The sequence below is a fragment of the Rhipicephalus sanguineus genome, unplaced genomic scaffold, assembly GCF_013339695.2.
Source record: "Rhipicephalus sanguineus isolate Rsan-2018 unplaced genomic scaffold, BIME_Rsan_1.4 Seq775, whole genome shotgun sequence".
Classification (NCBI taxonomy): Eukaryota; Metazoa; Arthropoda; class Arachnida; order Ixodida; family Ixodidae; genus Rhipicephalus; species Rhipicephalus sanguineus.
This window is the reverse complement of record NW_023615962.1, coordinates 74,645-96,258: the sequence shown is the minus strand read 5'-3', so window position 1 is coordinate 96,258 and position 21,614 is coordinate 74,645.

Below are 21,614 nucleotides of genomic sequence, written 5' to 3'. Positions count from 1 at the left end.
CGCACTTTTCAGTTCTCGTGTTGGTTGTCGCGTCCTTCTTTATGTAAAGAATAGTCGACCGGCTATTTTTTCACACCGTCACACACGCAACGCGATAACATTTGGAGCGAAGTGTACTTCCTCTTAGCGCTTGCTAAAGGTTGAATTTTTTTCTTATTGAGCTGTGCACATCACATGCTCATTTCTTCAGTGCCCATACAACACTTTGCTCGGAGCTCCAGCCTTCGCATTGCCCTGAAGATACACTCGTTCTGATTATAATAATCCTAACCGAGTTATAAGTCATTAAGGACAAGAATGCAAGTAAACACAATTGGTTTTCTAAGTTCATGTTCTCGTTATCTGTCGGATCTTGGACATTTCGCTTGCGCCAGTGACCCCATTTTCCTAGTTCTCTTAAGCGTTAGTCTCAAAGTGACTATGTAAGTACTAAGAAATAACATTGCCTGGAGATCAGTGCCAGCATGTACAAAGGAGAAGATATGAGATAGTATAATATAATATTATCTGGGGTTTAACGTCCCAAAACAACGATATGATTATGAGAGACGCCGTAGTGGAGGGCTTCGGAAATTTCGACCACCTGGGGTTCTTTAACGTGCACCTAAATCTAAGTACACGGGCCTCAAACATTTTTGCCTCCATCGAAACTGCAGCCGCCGCAGCCGGGATTCGATCCCGCGACCTTCGAGTCTGCAGTCGAGCGCCATAACCACTAGACCACCGTGGCGGGGCGTTATAGCATATATATATATATATATGTATATATATATATATATATATATATATATATTGTAGAGAAGCCTTGGGACATGGTAATGGGTTACCCTCTCCAGCGCCTTCTAGTGGGTCGTCCTCTTTGATTGCTTGAAGAAGAACGCCGCTCGCGCAGGGAGTTCGTGCCTTGCCGTGACTGTCGCCATTACTCATTGTCGTTGAGTGCTGTCTATTAAACACCTTAACAATTTGGTGGAGAGTGCTCTGCTCCCATTCAATGCCCCTGGAGCTCCGATCCCGTACCTTGCCATCTACCATGCCTCAAGACGCCGCCCAGCAAACGCCTCCTCTCGCAACGAGCACATGTCCCGGTGTCCCCCGTATACGCGACCCACCTATCTTCACTGGCGCCGATAGCACCGACGTGGAGGACTGGCTCGCAATTTACGAGCGCGTCAGCATCCCCAACAAATGGGACGAGGAAGGCAAGTTAAGCAACTTGGTATTCTACCTCGCGGGCGTAGCAAGCTTGTGGTACAACAACCACGCGTCCGATTTTGCGACTTGGTCCGATTTCAAGACCGCCGTCATCAGCGTTTTTGGCCGCCCAGCAGTTCGTAAGCTGCAAGCCGAACAGCGCTTACGTGAACGATCTCAGCAGGCCGGGGAATCTTTCACAAGTTATATCGAAGACGTCCTCGACTTGTGTAAGAAGGCCAACGGAACCATGTCTGAGTCTGACAAGATCCGGAACGTAATGAAAGGCATTGACGACGATGCCTTCACCATGCTGCTCGCCAAAAACCCTGGCACAGTGGCCGAGGTCATAACGCTATGCCAGAGCTACGAGGAGCTCCGCCAGCAGCGTTCGATGACCCGTCGCTCCCCATCACGCGACGCAGAGCTTGCTGGCTTGGCGGCAACATCTGACCAGGCCGCGTTGCTGGCAGAAGTCAAGTCGTTCGTGCGCGAGGAAATTGCACGCCAGGTCTCTCTCCTCGCCTTTGCCCACCCGCCGCACGTTCAACAGTCGTCGACCGCCCTTCTTCCTCCTCTCCGCCGAGCAATTGAACAGGAAATTGCGGAGGTCATGCCTGAGTACCACCCGCAACTTCCGGCTCCTGCGCCCCAGAGTTACGCTCAAGTTGTCGCCAGGACGCCCCAAGTAATTCCTGCGGCTGCCCCAATGAGTTACGCCGAAGCCGCCGCTAGACCTCCGTTCTTTGAGGCGGGTGTGCCGGCTACATATGCTGACGCCATCCCTCGGCCCCGACTGCAGCCCGCCATGCAGTCATTTCAGCAGCCGACCAGTCAATCGCGTCCTGCGACATGGGCGGGACCTACCCCGACGAACCGATGGCGCACCCCCGACAACCGGCCCATCTGCTTTGCTTGCGGTTACGCCGGTCACGTGGCACGTTATTGTCAACGCGTGCAGCCGCCTCGAGTCGCGTCACCTGTCACCAGCCAGTCCAGCCGTGCATTCTACGACCCACCTCCATCTATGTCGCCGACGTCACGCCCACCTCCAGCTACTCGCCGCTCTCCGTCTCCACGACGTCGATCACTGTCACCCATGCGGCCACGTTCGGTCGCACGACAGCAGGAAAACTAGTCGTCGCAGTCCAGGAGGCAAGGGCTGCGACGCTATCGAACTGTGAAAGCCCTCAGCGAAGTCCATCGAATGTAGTCGACGTGCTTGTGGACGGTGTTCGCGCATCGGCCCTTATCGATACTGGAGCCGCTGTATCCGTTATGGACGCAAAACTTTGCCGCTTACTTCGAAAAGTGATGACGCCACTTTCTGGGATGTCCCTCCGTACCGCGAGCTCCCGGAGTATTCATCCTACAGCAGTATGCATTGCTCGCGTCGTCATTCAGGACGTTCTGTACGACGTCGAGTTCATCATAATTGCGGCATGCTCTCACGACGTCATCCTGGGATGGGATTTCCTCTCCCGCCACGACGCCGTAATTCGTTGCGCACAAGCCGAAATCGAACTCTCACCATTCTGACATTTGACGCCGACAGACAGTCCATCGGCAGTGAGCAAGATCCTCGTCAAAGACGATACGAAAGTGCCTCCAAACTCGTCAACGGCTGTGTCGGTCTACTGCGCCGGTCTCTCCGACACCATTGCACTCCTTTCGCCGTCTGCCCGCGTCTGCACTAGGAAAGGGTTGCTGGTACCTTTCGCGACCGTGCGAGTCACTCAGGGCAGCACCGCTATTTTTGTTACCAACCCATCCCCGTGCATTGTTACGTTGGTTCGAGGGGAATGTCTCGGCAAAGTGGAACCCGTTGAAGACGCACAAGTTCTGGACGCACCCGATGACTCGCACTGTACCAGTTCCCGCACCATCAGTGCTGTTTCCACGTCTGATTCGTCACCTACTGACGTATTTGGTCCCTCCATTGCTGACAACCTTACGTCGGTCCAGCGTTCGCAGCTTCTGTGCTTGTTGGATGAATTTCGTCATTCTTTCGATGTCGGGCAACCATCCCTCGGCCGCACGTCCGCTGTTACGCATCGCATCGACACTGGCGCCCAACCACCACTGCGGCAACGTCCATATCGCGTGTCTCCCACAGAACGCCGGGTAATTAACGAGCAAGTGGACGATATGCTTCGACGCGATGTAATTCGGCCCTCCGACAGCCCATGGGCGTCTCCTGTTGTTCTCGTTGCGAAGAAGGACGGTTCTGTGCGGTTCTGTGTGGACTACCGACGGCTCAACAAGGTCACCCGCAAGGATGTTTATCCACTGCCGCGAATCGACGACGCGATTGACAGCCTCCAAGGAGCAGAATTCTTTTCATCTCTCGATTTGCGCTCGGGGTACTGGCAAGTACCCATGGCTGATGACGCTCGACCAAAGACAGCCTTTGTCACGCCGGACGGCTTGTACGAGTTCAACGTCATGCCGTTCGGTCTGTGTAATGCGCCCGCGACCTTCGAGCGCATGATGGACACCGTTCTGCGCAACTTGAAATGGCACACGTGCCTGTGTTACCTGGACGACGTCGTCGTCTTCGCTCCGGACTTCTCCACGCACCTCCAACGTCTGCGGCATGTCTTGACCCGTTTGAGCAACGCCGGCCTCCAACTGAATCTGAAGAAGTGCCGATTTGTGGCACGGCAGCTGACAATCCTCGGCTACGTCGTGTCCAAAGACGGAATCCTTCCCGATCCGGCCAAGCTTCGGGCCGTGGCCGAATTTCCCAAACCTACGTCCGTCAAAGAACTGCGCAGTTTCGTCGGACTGTGTTCATACTTTCGACGCTTCATACGAAACTTTGCCGCCATCATATCGCCGCTGACGAAGCTCCTTGGAAGTAACGGACCCCTAAATTCGTGGTCGTCCCAGTGTGACGACGCGTTCGCAAAGCTCCGTCGTTTGTTGACGTCTCCTCCCATACTACGCCACTACGACCCTACGGCCCCAACGGAGGTACACACGGACGCCAGCGGTGTAGGCCTCGGCGCTGTCCTTGCGCAGCGCAAACCAGGGTTCCCCGAATATGTCGTGGCATACGCAAGCCGTACGCTTACCAGAGCCGAGACCAATTACTCAGTCACGGAAAAAGAGTGCCTGGCGATCATATGGGCCCTTACAAAGTTTCGACCTTATTTGTATGGTCGCCCATTTGATGTCGTCACCGACCATCATGCACTATGCTGGCTGTCGTCACTGAAGGATCCCTCAGGCCGTCTCGCCCGCTGGGCACTTCGCCTGCAGGACTACGACATCCGCGTGTTGTACCGCAACGGACGCCAGCATGCTGACGCCGACGCCCTCTCGCGCTCTCCCTTGCCTGACGACAATGCCCCCTGCTCAGTATCTCACATAGCTGTTGCTTCGATCAGCGTTCACACTATCGCTACCGAACAGCGCAAGGATAAATGGATCACCTCGCTGATCGACTTGCTCACTGATCCGACGGCAACACCATCCACTCGCGCGTTGCGTCGTCAAGCCCACCATTTCGCCGTTCGTGACGACCTCCTGCACCGACGCAATTACAACGCCGACGGCCGCCAGTGGCTACTAGTGATACCCCGCAGTCTGCGTTCTGAAATATGCGAGGCCTTCCACTCTGACCCGCAATGAGCGCACTCTGGGGTATCCAAAACTTACCACCGCATACGACAACGATACTTCTGGCGTGGGATGTACCGCTACGTGCAGAAGTTCGTTCGCTCCTGCCTCGATTGCCAACGCCGAAAACCTGCAACGCACGTGTCGCCAGCAGGTCTACAACCATTACCTTGCCCTAACCGTCCGTTCGGGCGCGTGGGCATCGATTTGTATGGACCACTACCTCTGACTTCGGCTGTTAACCGCTGGGCCATCGTCGCTGTTGACCATCTAACGCGATACGCCGAAACCGCCGCCCTCCCAGCGGCTACAGCGCGCGATGTTGCCTCTTTCCTACTACACCGATTCATACTGCGTCACGGTCCACCCCAAGAGCTTCTCAGCGATCGAGGCCGTGTCTTCTTATCGGAAGTTGTGGAAGCCATTCTGAAAGAGTGCCATGCTGTTCACCGCAAAACTACTGCTTACCACCCGCAAACGAATGGCCTAACCGAACGCTTTAACCGAACGCTCGGCGACATGCTGTCAATGTACGTCGCCGCCGATCACACCAATTGGGATGCCATTCTGCCCTTCGTCACCTACGCCTATAACACCGCCCCTCAGAGCACTACTGGTTTTTCACCGTTCTTCTTACTGTACGGAAGGCACCCGTCGCACACCATCGACACGATACTTCCATACAAGCCGGATCCATCTGAGTGTGCGCCCATTTCTGACACAGCCAGGCTCGCTGAAGAATGTCGCGAGCTTGCCAAGACATTTACGACGCAGGAACAAGAGCTGCAGAAGAGCATTCGCGATGGCACCACTACTTCTGAACCCACGTTCCTCCCTGGAGCGCTCGTATGGCTCTCGGTCCCTACCACTGCAAGTGGCCTTTCTTCGAAACTGCTGCCGAAATACGAAGGCCCATACCGGGTCGTCGAGCGCACATCCCCGGTCAACTACTTGATCGAACCCATCGAACCAGCTTCGGACATGCGCCGTCGAGGGCGCGACATTGTCAACGTGGAGCGCCTCAAGGCCTACTATGACCCACTTATAGTGACGAGTTGTTAGGTCGCCGGACGGCTCCCTTTTCGTACCCGGGGTAATTGTAGAGAAGCCTTGGGACATGGTAATGGGTTACCCTCTCCAGCGCCTTCTAGTGGGTCGTCCTCTTTGATTGCTTGAAGAAGAACGCCGCTCGCGCAGGGAGTTCGTGCCTTGCCGTGACTGTCGCCATTACTCATTGTCGTTGAGTGCTGTCTATTAAACACCTTAACAATATATATATATATATATATATATCCCATATACATTGAGCGCTACAAAGACGACAGCGGTGACGCTCGTACTTGCGGTTTTGTCTATGGTCATTTTGTTAAGTGAAAGGGTTGGCCATTTCCGACAGTCTGGCAATTGTTACACACTCTGGGTTTAATTTTTCGCCCAAAGAATTTTATTTTTCGATGGGAGCTCGATCTGTTTTTTTAGAAACGCTATGTGACGGGTAGGGGTGGAGGAGGGAGGGGGAGGGGAAGAGGAGATGGAGGGAGGGAGAGGAGAGGCCTGCTGCCGGCACGAGACGAGCCGAGCATGCGCAGTGGGGGTGTGGACGGCGCCACCGACGCCGCAGGTGCGACTAAGAAATGCTCCGCATTTAAAAAATTCTCCATCTCCCACTAAAGGGAACCATGTGGGGATGCGAAGGAGCGCATGGGTCGACTTAAAGTTTCCTTCATCACGGGCACCTTGCCCGATGTTAACGCGTCCTTGCAAGTGGAGCACACCATGAATTCACTGTAATTGCTGTTGCTGTTACTCGTCCCGAACTCTTGTTGGAGCACGCCACACCGGTTCATCGCGCGTCTGCAGAATCTCGTTCCCCGACGCCATCACGTGATTGCTGAGAGAGTGTAAGGGAGAGAGGCCACAGCGTCTTACCCAGCCCCTTAGACAGGCCCGAACGTGCTAGCGCGTGCCAGCACACATGGTTTTGTGTGCGTTACGCCAAGCTAGGACAGCATACGGCAGACCAGGCCCCTAAAGTGCTCTGCACGTATCATCATCAAGGTGGCCGAAGAACAAGACGAAGAAGACTTCTCCTTGGCGCGAGCACGCGCTCAATATGTTACAGATGGCTATGGTAGGTTTTAGAAAGCGGACGGTCTCCAATGGAACTACGGACAAAGCCCAGCGCAATAGCTGCTTCGCATCTAAAAATCGCCTTAACGGCACGTACAAACAGGAAGGCACAGATACGGTGTGACTTATGAGACTGTGTTTAGAAAAAATTATCACAGAAGGTTAATATCAATAACAATTCAACGTAACATTTGCTAGCTCGGCAGCAGAGCCATTGTGCTCGCTGGAACAAACTACGGGAAAGAAGTCGGAAGAATATCAAAGTGAGACAATGTGAGACAATAATTATCGCTGTCAGCCGCCCAATTAACTAAGAATGGATAATGAACTTGTAAATGCGAAGCATTTCTTAGCGAACATTTGGCACTTTGAGCGTTTCTATCTATCTATCTATCTATCTATCTATCTATCTATCTATCTATCTATCTATCTATCTATCTATCTATCTATCTATCTATCTATCTATCTATCTATCTATCTATCTATCTATCCGCCTACGTCTGGGTGCTCTCGTGATCGCCTCCTTGGCTTGGTGTAGACCAAAAGCAGCGTGGGAGGGTAAGAGGACTTGACGAATATGACTGTCTGGTAATGACATGAATAACGTGAAAATCCTGTCCCGTGCGTCCTCAAACCCATTCCTCCAGACACGTGTGGCACATACCCGTATACCACAGACTGGTATACGGGTATGAGCTACAGATGATGGACAGTTTAGATCTACCAAAGAACGGCGACAGCAGACATTGGTAAAAACCGACACCTGCAGCGTTGACCCACAGAATGCAAAGAATAAGTATCAGGATCCCAGGAGGAATCGAACCCAAGTATTCTGTGTGGCAGTCAGGTATTCTACCGCAGAGCCACGCAAGGTCTGGAAACTGCTTTGAAAAAAAAAAATAAACACCAGGCCTGCGCAGAAACCGCAGCAATGTCACAGCGAAAGCTGGAAGAGCGGCGCTTCTCGAGTCCGTTGTAAGATCTCTTGGGGCTTCTAATACAAGTACAATAGCAAGGTACCCACTACGCCATACATCACAACTTTTGTGATGTTGGGAAGCACCTACTAAGCCATTATTCGTCATTCTGCGGAGAAGCGAGGCACCAGCTACACGTCTGTGAGGCATTATGTGCACTTTGTTGACGCGACGGCTGATGACGATGAAGAATTATGGCTCAGCCCTTTGTAATGGGTTGGAATCTTTAAACGGCCCACCAGTTATGTAATTTGCATTGGGTGACGCCCGATCGCTATTTCCCTCTCCCGCCATGCTGTATAACATACGTTGACGTGGGAGAGAGAGAGAGAGGGGGGGGGCGAAGAACTTTACTGAGACCCCGAGGAAATGGATGATGCGCTTATGGGCTTCCTTGGCAACGAATACAAGAGCACTTGCGAGGAACCCACTACGCTATAAATCATTGTAATTTTTGAGAAGTAGGGAAGCAGGCACTGTGCCATTTTTCGTCATTCTACGGAGAGCCGTGGTACATGCTAAACGCATGTAAGGCATTATGCGCACTTTGTTGATGCTATGGCTGATGACGAAGAATTATGGCAGATCCCTTTGTAATGGGTTGGAAGCATTCAACAACCTACTCGTTGGGCAATTCGGATTGTGTAATTCCTGGTTACAGAATTCGCGTTGTGCGACGCTTGGTGCTTATTTTACTCTTGTACCACGCAATATTGCATATGTTAATGGGGTTTCTTCCCGACATGAAGCCTGTATAGGACGTTTTTGCAAAGCAATTTCAGGCACCGGCATGGCTCAGAGGTTGAATACTGGGATCCCACGCAGAGGGCCCGGGTTCGAACCTCGTTCCATCTTGGAATGTTTTCTTATTTAGTTTTTTTTTCTTATTTCGAGCGATAGTGGTTACGGACACCGGCGGCGGCGGCGGCGGACAACTACGGCGCCAAAAACGGCCGCTGAAATTATCTCATAACAGCTTTCGCTGTAAAAACACCCTCTGCAAGCGTAATGTCGGTGCAGCGTCACTTGTGGTAGTGGTGTTGGCTATCTAATTTTATAAGAAAGCTACAAGCGCTATATATATATATTCCTACGATGCAGGCGTCATGTCAGGTTGACGTCTGGGGTTCCATTGTTGGCTCCGCTTTTATAGCTGTCTAATAAACATTACATTTCTATTCCTATGATTCAGCAAGCTATATTCAAGCGTCTTTCAACCCCGGATGTATACGCTAACGAAATTTACGCATGATATTCACATCGTCGTACCGTAAAGTGCACTTCGTTTCGCTAATACTGACGCATGTGCTGTAACGTGAGGGCTGACGTTACGCCAGGCCATAGGTTCCCCTTTAAACGCCAGTGTTGTCGACGTGCCTGATAAGGCCATGATGCACACACAGCTACTACACTTACAAAAACACGTCGATGCACCTTGCAAAGCATGACTCAAAGCCAAAAAAAAAATGCAGCATAGAACTACTCACTCACTGCTTCGCATAAAACCGATTCCCACAAAGGGTGGGATCTGCCGAATTTTTTTAATGAGCGCAGCAAGCGGGCATGTTTGTACTAAAAGTTGGAGGCAGTCGCATGTATACACAGTTCCACTTGGAAGAATTCTTCTAGCATGTCGGTGCTCCGAAATATCCTGCTACAATGTTTAGTCGTGGTTTGCATGATTACGCAAGGAAGACAGTGAGCGCTGGCGCAATGCTCCTCCCCGCTGTGCCGCGGCAGTTGCGTGTGGCGTTTAATCTGACAACGGGTCGAAGGCATAGGCGATGATAACGGTTAGCTTTTTAATACCGGCTGGCGATAGCGAGCAATGACTGCGCGTCACATCAGGGAGGAACATTGCGCCCATCCTCACCGCCTTGAATGCGTAATCATGCAAACCACAATGAAACTTTGCAGCGGGATATCTCGGAATACAGGCGTGCTAGAAGGACTCTTCCAAGCGGAACCGTGTAGAAACGCGACTGCCACCAATTATTCCATACAAGCGTGCCCGCTTGCTGCAGTCACTAAAAAGTTTATTATTCAATATTCGTTAATTGGGCGGCTACTAGCGATAATTATTGTCTAAATTTGGGTCCCCCCGGATGCGTAACTTATCTGCAAAGATTGTTTTCTCGTTCTTTGTAGCGCTGAATTTTAATAAAACCGTAAAGCTTACCTTTGAACACCCGGTATACACATGCAAAATAAGTAAATTTCCAGGGGAGGGGGAATGTTGAACCTCCAACCCCTCCCTCCTCGGCTGCTGGCTCAAATAAGGATCTTCAATATAAAAATTTGAATGAGAAGGACACCGTTACAGCAGGCACGACATAGTTAACAATCTAATAAAATGATAGATAGGGAAATCAAAAAGCTTGCAGTACATTGCCGTTCAACGTTTTTTTAAATGACTTCCTAAAATCTTGCAACAAAGAATATTGTAGATTTTAGACGATGTTCAAATATCTATTTAGATCTAGGAGTTAGTAACAAATAGTTTCCAAACACCTAGCATCCGAAATCTTGAGTTTTATTGTATGCAATATTTTAGGATAGATAACATGGTATGGAGTCATTCATAGCGATTCTAAAACCGAACGGACGCGCAAGACAGAAAGCGAAGAGCTTCTTGCTTGCTTCATGCCCAATGGCCTTGTCCTCTAGGACGCAAATATTCAAGCGCATATTAGTCGTTTCACGGCCTCATCCATGTTTCCAAGCGTTTAGCAATCGTAACTTCTAAAGCGGACGAAGAGGTCGAGGAATTGGACGAACAAAGCAAGCAGTACTTCTCGTAGACATGGCAAACCCTCTAGAGACGACAGGGCTGTCCGAAAGTGTCTCCGGTTCGGTGGTGCGGAGGGGCCGAGTCAATTTTTAGGCGGTGTAATTATCGAGATCGAGAGGGTTCACGTATAGGTGGCCGCACCGAGTGTGGCCCGGGTCGCATCCCTCGGGGCAGGAGAGAATTAGAAGCGTCGCGAAAGCGACGCGTTACGCCCACGCTCGGTGCTCCCGAAAAGCTCGAGGGAGCGTGGGCGTTTCGCAAAGACCTATAGCAGAAGGGCTGCGCCACCGTGGCCGCAAAAGAGACGTAATTGTTCTTAATGGCGCGATGTCTCCTACAGCCCTTTTAGCAGTTTTCTTGCTGATACCTTCCTCGTTGAACCCGTTTTCTTTTTTCGAGCCTGCTACCAGCTGAGTATGAGGTCTCGGGCCAAAGGGTCAGCAGCGGCCATTTGCTATGGCTAATAAGTGAGCACATGCGGAAAAAATATTGCTCTGTTCGAGACATCTAAGGCGATGTGACTGTTGCTGTCTTGTACTCAGAATTACTTTTCGTGCTTTTCCTCGGGATTCAAAAAGGAAGGGTCAAAAATCAGTAATTTTTCCATGCATATACGCAGAAAACGGATACTCATGTTATAAGTCCTTTAGTTGAATTAACATCCTATCGTTCGCGTTTTACGCTCCTAGGCCCATATTTCCAAAAGGCTTTTACGCTACAATCGTTAGTAAAGGCAGATTACTAAAGGCAATATATCGTTTACGAACGAAAAACGCGTTTGACAACCACCACAAAACAGGTAATTTAGTTATATGGCATAGTGAACAGCCTTAAGTGTCAGGAATAGATCTCTTTTACTAACCAGAAAAATGTAATGACCGCACGCAAGTTGTTCGCTTGTCCTTGTGTTGATGACATGCAAGGGCAACGACTGACACTTGATGGGTTAGCGCAAGGGACAAAAAAACTACGTAAATAAAACATTCCTTTTGCAATATACGTAAACTGTATCATTAGGAAATGGCTAACTAAATCCTGCAGAACTAATGGCAGTGCTTGCAATGGTGTTTTGCAGTGCAGTTCTGGCGAGCCATGCCGGAATAGAAGCGCCAACTTAGGTGGTCGCATGCTCTGAGACGTTCACGCAGCGACCTTGCGAGGAGGAAGTCGATGTATGGCGCTCGTTGTGGGAAGAGGGATGTTCGTAGATGTACAATACATACATCCCTACATTTAAACATAACGTGCTTGAGCAATAGTTACACATGTGCAATCTGGAGGATGACCAAGGGCGCATCGCATCAAGTCGCACAAGTCAAATTAACAATGAAATGAAAGGGAACAAGTCATTTAATTTATTGCATTACTTCATTTATCCTTGACATATTAAGCTTATTCCTTTAATACACTGGCCAACTTTTTAACAGGTCAGCGTGCTTAGGAGGTACACTCTCCAACAAAAGTTTACAGGATGCGAGAGGGAGAGATAAACGAAGAGGAAAGGCAGGGAGGTTAACCAAGCTTTGGCCCGGTTGGCTACCCTACACGTGGGGTGGGGAAAAGGGGAATAGCAGAAAGGATAGAGAAGAAAGAACAAGAGTAAGAAAAACAAGAGATGAACAGTGTGAACACAAAACACGATTTCGCGCTGGTAGTTCACGGACGCTCGCGAAGTCCGTGTCTTCTTCAAGTAGCTCAATGGGGCTTTCGTGGCCCTGTGCATGCACGAAACCGTTGCCCCAGGTATAAATGTTCCAGCATATAGTAGTTGTTGCGACCTATACATTTAACCGCTAGACTTTTTATTATTATTTTTTATTATGTTCATAAGCAGGTGGGCAGCTTCAATAGGACATGGTTGATACAGAAGTGACATAACAATTTGTTTAGGGTTGGTGTGAGATACAGTTCTAGTAAATACAAAGGCGACATGAAAAACTATTTCATAATTATGGCGAATAACGGCGTAATGAAGAAAAGAAAGGATACTACATGGAAATACTACATAATATTTGCGATTACAGAAGGAATAAAAATAATATTAAATATATAAACGCAATAATAAATATAGGACAATACAAACATTTTCTCTATTGAGGGCAACAAATGCAAAAATGCACTGCAATCAAAACATGTGAAAACTGAAATGGTGAGACAATGCAATTTTCGTGTGGCAGGAACGGTGAATGTGAAGGAGGAATAAATACTAAGAGGGTGCCTGAGTTATTTCGTTCCAGTCTGTGAGCCTGCGTGGATAATACGAGTATTTATAAGCGTCTGTTCTGCAGAAATAAGGTGTCAATTATTTGGCGTGATGATGCCTTGTGGGTCTGGTTGATAGGTGTGTCAGATATGGAGATGGGTCAATGCCAAGTATGTGGTTGAGAAGAAGAGAAAGCAGGTCCATTCTAATCTTTTCGACGCGCGCTAAGAAGGGGAATGTTGTTGGGTTTCGTTATTTCAGATGGAGAATAAACTCCTGAAAACTTATCCAATAAGAACCGGACTGCTTTTCCTTTGTATTCTTTCGAGAGACTTGATGTTAACTTGCGTGTATGGGTCCCATACTGCATTGGCATATTCTTATTTAGGTCTTATTAAAGTCTAATTTAGGTCTAATTTAGGTCTAATTAGGTCTTATTATATGACATTAATTTAACATTACCTGGGACGTCGCGAAGATTCTTTAAGAAAGCAGAGCTTCCTGAATGCAGATGAACAAATTATGTTGATGTGTGTATTCCAGGATAATGCAGTTGTTATCGTAACACCCAAGTATTTATAATTGTCGATTTGCCTAAGTGGCAAAGAACGGAGTGTGTGAGTAAAAGGCAGGGGCGTTTTTTTTTACGCGCAATAGGAAGGAGTACGGTTTATCGACGTTGAGTACCATTCCCCATCTTTCACACTACCGAAATACATTATTTAAATTGGTATTTAACTCCACTTGGTCGTTGGGACAAAAAATTTCTTTGAACAATACACAGTCATCAGCAAATAATTGGATTCGAACACCACGGGTTGATACGTCAACTATATCATTAATATATACAAAGAAAAGCAGGGGGCCTAAGACACTGTCCTGGGGCACCCCTGAAGTAACTGGTAAACTTTCGGAAAGTTGACCTCCAATGTCAGTATATTGCTTCCTGTTCGTAAGGTACGCAGAAATCCATCTGATGAAGTGTTCAGGGATGCCAAGGATTCTAAGCTTCATAATTAGTTTATCATGCGGAACCTTGTCAAAATCTTTGCTGAAATCAATTAATATTACATCTACTTCGCTGTTAGAATCAAGAGATGAAGAAGCGCCATGCACCAACACAGCAGAAATTCGAATTTGCATTGGAACCCACGTCCCGTAAACTTTTCCTGCCGGGTATACCTGTAAGTTGACTGTATTTGCTTAGGTTGTTTGTAGAAATAAGCACAAGAAAGGCATGCTTTATCACGTTGTGATTTTGCGGTAATCGTAAAAAGCTCATATAACCTCGCTCACCTGCATTACAATACTCGGTTAACACGGAAACTTTATGTACATATGTGGATCAGAAACTCTCATAAACAGCACACAGCTTCGAGGCAATGAAATCATCTTTTTAGAGCTAGGAAATTTATTCAAACGTGTTTTCTAAAGAATCACAGTTACACATTTGCCGCACAAGCGACAATCTGTTTCAGTGGTCTCAGGCAACGGCTATAAGAAATACTGAAGTTAAGCAAAATAGAGAGTACAGTGAGAACATCACCTAGAGGCTGAAATATTCGGATGATTTATCTGACCGCCTATTGAGAAGAATCCTCACTGCCTGTCACTTTCAGAGCGTTCTGCAACTGGACCGCATCCTCGCGGTCATTCGGAGCTGCCTTATAATCCCCTATGGTTCAAAGAAAAGTCCTTTGGCCTTTCGGACGTCCTGGGGTTGTCTGAATGAGATACGTCAGCGTACGGGCAGAGCCAAGAAGGGCGGAGTTATTACGACCAGCCAACGCATCAGTATGGCTTTTTTAAGTGTTTTGTTGGACCATTGACCATCATCCATTCCCGGGTACCGATTTGAGCGTTTTTGAGGCTCATAAAGTTTTCCCACCGTCCACGGGTATACGTTAAAGTGAAACTTAGTTCACAATGAACTTGTTTCACTGAATTTCTGCTTCGCTCGATGTTTTGCGACGTGTTCTGTATTTTTCTTTGATTTTGAATATTGATTTTAAACACTGCTTTTGCAGAGCACTCAGCGTTTTCGCGCACCCGCTACGTCGAGAAGCGGGTGTTGTAACTCTTTTTGCAGCGAAAGCTGCTATGAGATCACAACAGCAGCCGATTTTGGTGGCCTAGTTTTCCGCCGCCGAAAAGGGAAGGAGGGGAGCTGCATTACTCGAGCAGCAACTGTGAACTTTGGCCAAAAAAGCGTGGTCGACTCGAGTATGATCAGCATACGACTCATACCCTTGCACGTGACGCGCTCTCAACACTTGCTTCGCGTTTAAGCCACAGACAGGACGAAAACCGGCTTTGCTACCTGGAGGGGCCTATTCCCTTATGCCAGCGTTTCGTAGAGTCACACCAGAACAGATTCTAATGGAGTTAGACATGCCGCACTGTTTGCCAGCAGACCTGGCCGAGAATGTGAGCTGGTGTAAGACAAAAAAAATCAAGGAGATTTTTTAAGTGAGCCTACCTTTCGTAGTCGTTACAATGAACCTTTCTTCAACTATACCCAACTTGTCAAAAAAGAAAAATCTAGTGGAATAAATTCGATAACTTTCGTTCATCATTTTCACCCATTATTTGAGTAAATGGCCAATTGACATAACACAAGTAGGCGTAAGCCTATAAGGCTGTCAAGGTGTATGTAAAGAAGCGAACGTTTTATACGCATTATGTCTTCAGTTCTTTTCTTGATCGTTTTTTTTTTTTTTTTTGTGACAAGACTGCAGGAATGACAGAAAGGAAGGGCAGCTTGTTTTCGGCCGCTAGATATGGCAGCTTGTTGGCTTTGACCGTGAAAACTTAAAGTGTCTTCGAAGATGTCGTATACGTGCCTTGAACTCAACCATAACCGTAGTATAATCTGCTACCTCTACTCTCTCTCCAATGCCTTTCCCGCTTCATTTTTCAAGGTTTAATGGCTTACCTTTCTATTCGTGCTTGCTTTCTTTCCGCACGACCACTGCGTTTCAAACGACGTCGTTCCCGCGAGTTTCACGATGCTACTTCGTTTTTCTCCCGCATAGTAACGAAGTGTTTCCTCGCGGCCATTTTTCGTGGAGGCCTGTCCACGTTAACTGTACGAAGAGGAAAACGGCGTTAGCGCCGCGCTGTTCTCTAAGTTTTCGCTGATTTCTTTTGGCAATGTCCGGTATATTTTAAACTTTCTTTCTAGTAGTGGAATACGTTTTCTTCACTCCCTATTACCCGGCTATAAAAATGAACTTGCGATAGCGAAGGAGTACCGAAGTCGTTATGCTTATCAGTGTGTGACTTTATTTGCTGCGGAAGTTGTTCTTTTTCTGCGTTATCTCTTTCGTTCCGTGAAGGGCCACATTTCGACACTACAAGGTGAGAATTTCGATATAAAGGAGCTTCGGTGGGCCATTCACTTCGATGAAAGGGTACACTAAGCCTTGTTTAGACTCTTAAGGATCTTTTGATTCTTTATCGTCCTAACCAACACCTCTATGACCATGCGCAAACGATAACACTTAGGCATTAGTTCTCACTGCAAGTTTCATCAGTTTCTCTTTTGTTGGATATCAATTATATGGAAATTCCAGGTGCATTTCTAGCGCGTCCGTCGCCGTGAGGTTCCACATAAAGTCCAAATCGATAACACGTGCATGTGCGAGTGAAAGCTTGCGAGGTTGAAGCGATAGATAGCACGAAGATCGCATCGCTCGCTGCAGCTGCCACATTTCCTTACGCCAGCTTTTTAGGACGCACCTCTTAGGCGACCATCCTGCGTGGAGCGGCGTCGCCGTCGCCGTCGGAGGCGTAACCGCACGAATGAGTATTTGCCACAGGAACTGGGCGAGGCCCACTACCGTGTCCAATGAAAACGAAGTATGTGCCATGGGAATTGGGCAAGCAAAGAAGACGTGCGTTGGTCGAAGGCGCTCTTTGCCGTCGCTGTGTAGAAGAAACGCATCGAAAGCCTGAAAGTACCAAGCCATGCACCAGGCCCTGGAAACGACCAACTAGGATTCAGTGGCGCAGTTCTAGCAATGTCACGGCTTCGTGGACAAGGCAGAGTACATTTCTGTTCTCCGAGCGGGTACTCCTCTTCCCACCCTCATGCTACCCCGCACTGTGCAGCAAAGGTGGGTGAATTACTTTTACCCATGGGTGGCGTCCATCCTAGATTCAAACATAAATCTTCAGAGAGTGCTTGACACGTATGCATGCGCCGCTTAGGTGGTAGAATATGTAAATAAGGCCAACCGATGTATGTCTAATCTGAACCAGGCAGTGCACAAAATTGTCAAGAGAAGGACAACATGAATTACGCGCAGGCACTGAGACATCTGGGTGTGTAAATGCTCAATGCGATTAAAAAGTGGTCTGCAACGGTACATACATACATGCCTCTCGCATTTTTTGGCCTTGCAGATGTATCTGTACTGGCTTGTTTCTCCGTTACGTAATCGTTAATATCTAATGCATTTTTCGGGGTTTTAGTACATCTAAACCTTATAGATTGGTTACGGAATAAGAGCCTTATAAGCGCACATCTGGCACACAATGGCAGATTGGTGCTTTCAGAACTTTGAACTGCCTCTTTGAATCACAGATTTGCACGGTGCATGTTGGGATGTTGCAAGAAAACTTCTAAGTAAACTATATATCAAAACTGAAATTGCTAATTGCAATTCAGTTTAGGTTTTCCTAGCACCACACATCACAAAATTCGCAATATAAACTGCAGTAGAATGGAAAGTTGGCTAGTTGGAATGCAGTTGGACGCACTGTCTTATGCGCATGTCTGCTATGCCCTTCTTGGTTTTCTCGGTTTGTTTTTCGAAATAAATCTTTCAGTTGCGAGACAGCGCCCGTCCTGTGCACTCTGTGTTCCTTTACGTCTCCGTCTTTGGCGCTGCAGCAATCATGTTGCAATATAAAGTTTGATAGTAGGATGGTGTCGGCTGGCTGAGTGATTGCTCATTTGCTTGCTCAGATGTTATCACACCAACAAAATACATCCCTATTTCTACCAGAAGTACTTCGAAAACGTTTGTCAAGAATAAAAAAAATGGTCAATGTGCCATTATGGCACACACATATTCTGCTTCTGCTAAAAGTGCTCTAAAAGCTTCATTATACGAATTTCGACGATGAAAGTCGGTATTTCTAATAATTTATTTGCTAGTTGTCTACCGACGCAAGTTCAGTCGATACAGTGCTTTAGTTTATTGGCGTGGGGCCCATTGTTTACTGAGTGTCTGTGCTTCAAACTAGAATCCATGAAGGCAACCTTTTGTGCGTTTCGTTGTCTGTAAACGGTCGAACATAGAAGCGACAATGTTTTCTGCGCTATGACAAGGCATTTTAGAAAACAGGAGAACATTATCTACGCACTCAAACACATGTGCAGGTCTTGTCCTTCCGTTTAGCAAAGAAAAATACCATTAAGCCCATGCAAGGGTGCGACGGTAACAAAAATAACATCGTTGACATATAAGCGTCGGCTTCGGTATCGATCAAATAGACTCTGCGGCCGGAGAACAACATTGGTAATGGTTCGGACTACGTTGTATCTGGGTCCTGTTTTACCCACTGCTGGGCGTTGTAAACGCTCGCCATCTCTCAAACAAGCATTGTTCTCGCTAAGCGAACGACCTTCTATCGTTGTTTCACCGGGGAACAAAAATAGGTGCTGCACAAACGCTGAATCCTGTTTCATATTTGTACGGTTTGTTGTTACATCTCTCCGAAACAAATACCGCATCACTCGGGGCACAAAGGGAAGGCCGGGCAGAAAAGGTCAACGGGATCAAATTTTCGTCCGCGTGCGTGTGTGTGCGCGCGCGTGTTTTCGTTGTCGTTTTTGAGGCGCACGAAACTTTTGAATCGTTGTCCCGCACGACTTTATGAGCTGGTTGTTTTTTTTTTTTGTTTTTTTTTTTAGTGCGTAAAGGGGGGGGGGGGTGGACAAGCGCGATTTCTCATCTTGCGATGTTGACCTCGTGAGCGTTTGGGACACGAAGGACGAAAAAAAAGATGTGAAGATACACAACTTTAGAATGGTCGGACACACCATTTGTCAAGGGACACTTGTGTAACAGAGAACTACACAGCGGCCCATATCATGCGACGTATTTTAGCTGCGACAGTGTTTCAAGAGCTTTTACAGGGGCATGCAGAATGTAAATAAAGTAACGTTTGAAATTTTCTTCCATAACTCACGAAGATAGTGGAGTTTTCTATCTTTATTTTCCTGCTTTTTTTTTTCAACTAAGACTAACCTGGTAGATTCCCTATGCGTTTAATTTACGAAATATAAGGAACACATACCCAAAACGTACCCAAATGCTCCCGTCTGTGTAGCTTAGCATGTAAGGCGTCGCACGGCTAATAGCAGGAACGCGGTTTGGATTCCCGGCCGTGGCGTGTGCATATAGATGAGGGCGAAATGAAAGAACCGTCACGTATATTGTGCTGTGATTTAGGTCAAGTTAAAGAACCTTATAAGTGGTCAAAATAAACCCGGGGCTTCCTAATGCATCGTGTACCATGATCGCACTGTGACTTTGACACGTGAAACTCGAGAACTCAATTTCGAAGGAAATAAAATGGCACTGGAACGAGTGTGAAAAGTGCGAAGCGTAGTAAAGCAGCCTAGCTATTTCTTTCCTTCACGATCAGAATACATCGACGTTAAAAAAAAATTCTTTCCCATTCGCTGTTGCGAAAATGTGTAAAACACATTCAAAATGCCCATGCCTCATGAATTAAAAGGTAGAACTTACTAATGCTATCAAAACAGCACAGTTTGGGTGTTATATTACTTATCATAGTATTTCAGACCTTGATGCGGTGCTAGTATTGAATGTCAACAATAAGTGTTCTGCAGCAGCTTCGTGGTATAACAATAGATGTCCACGGCTTCGCTACACCGCGGTAAGAGCTTATTAGGGCATCCGCCCCGTGGAAGAGACGTAGAGTTCACATTATGGCACAGCCAGAAGCCCACATGTTCTTCTACAGAGTGCATAAAAATGTTTCTTGGCCTGTTGCTCATCTACATATCCGTGTTGGCAACTAAGTGGTCAGTCCTGCAGAAATTTCGTGATCTGACGGCGCCCCTTGTCCAACAACAGACGATCGTGGGGCAGAACAGCTTCTGAGTAGGTTTCTTTGTACGCAAGTAAAAGACAGGACAAATGTACACAAAGAACACACTGGTTGCATGTGTGTCTACATTCTTCTGGTGTTTTATTTGAGCTAAAAGTAGCTACTCAAGTTGAGTTACCAGTATCCCCGCATCGCGTTCCTCATAAGCAGAACACCAGCCGTGATCGCGAGGCGCAAACCTGAGATTCAGCCGTTTGCCGACCAGCACATTCGAAACAAGCACGCTCGAGTGTGCAGGGGATTCGGTAAATACGGAACGTTAACACTTGGAAAACGAAATGTGATTGTTTCGTTGCGGCGTTAGCACTTGACAACGCATGGTTGTTTAGACTTGGAGTGTATATCTTCTTTAAGCTTTCTCTCCTCTTATCTTCCTTTCCCCTATCCCTTCTTCTCTCCCGAAAGAGTAGGCAAGCGTCATGCCCCTTGAGTGGCATTTGTCAGCCTACTCTCTCCCTCTTTCCTCAGTGTCCTAGTGTACGTAAAATAAATTAAATATAATAATAATAATAATAATAATAATAATAATAATAATAATAATAATAATAATAATAATAATAATAATAATAATAATAATAATAATAATAATAATAATAATAATAATAATAATAATAATAATAATAATAATAATAATAATAATAACATACCGTGCGGCGTTTCCGTAAATGTTTAATTCTCTATTCTGTGACTCATAGTTCACCAAACTATATATCTTGATGAGCACTACTAACGTGCAAAGCTGTACACTGCAAAAACTGTCCTTTAGATTCCTTCAGATCCACGAACAAGATCTACGTAGAACTTACAGATGGCTCTCATTATATGGAAATAGGGAGTACATATTCGTAACTGCCAACGGACATATTGCTTTATTTTCATTTAGGGAGAGAGTGTTCTAGAGTCCTAAAGAAAAAGAAAGTCCTAAAAGTCTTAAAGTCGAAAAGTCTTAAAGTTGACTGCGCTGTTAAGTTATTTTCCAACAAAAGACCGTCACGTGGCTACTTTTATTGCGATAGCAATTATATCTGCACTCTCGACGGGTTTTTGTCGTCGCCGTCATGTTCAGTATAAAGTCCAAATTGATAACATCCCACCGCGCATCGTAGGTTCTACCCGTGAGTAAAAGCTCGCGAGCAGCGGCGACGATAGCGGCTGATGCAGAGATCAAACGAGCTGGCCTATCTGCGTCACTCGGAGGGCGCATGCGATAACATCCCCCGCGTGTTAGACCTGCCGTCGATGCTGCTCAAGCAGAAACGAAACGCCCCGCCCGTCTTGAATGAGCATGGAGGGATGCGAGGGGGGGGGGGTGCTTGAGGAGCAACTGCGAACTTTGATCCTAAAAGCGCGTTCACGATCGCTTGCGCGCTCGCTATCTCGCAGGCATCAGCAAACGGCTCGTATACTCTTTTACGCGCGCTCTCAACGCGAAGAGACTGCGAAAAGCGCACCTCTCCTTGGAGCGGCCGTATTCTCTTACACCAGCGTTTTGTATAGTTACGCGAGATCGGATCCAAAACAGTTAGCTGCCAGCCTTCCTTCGTAT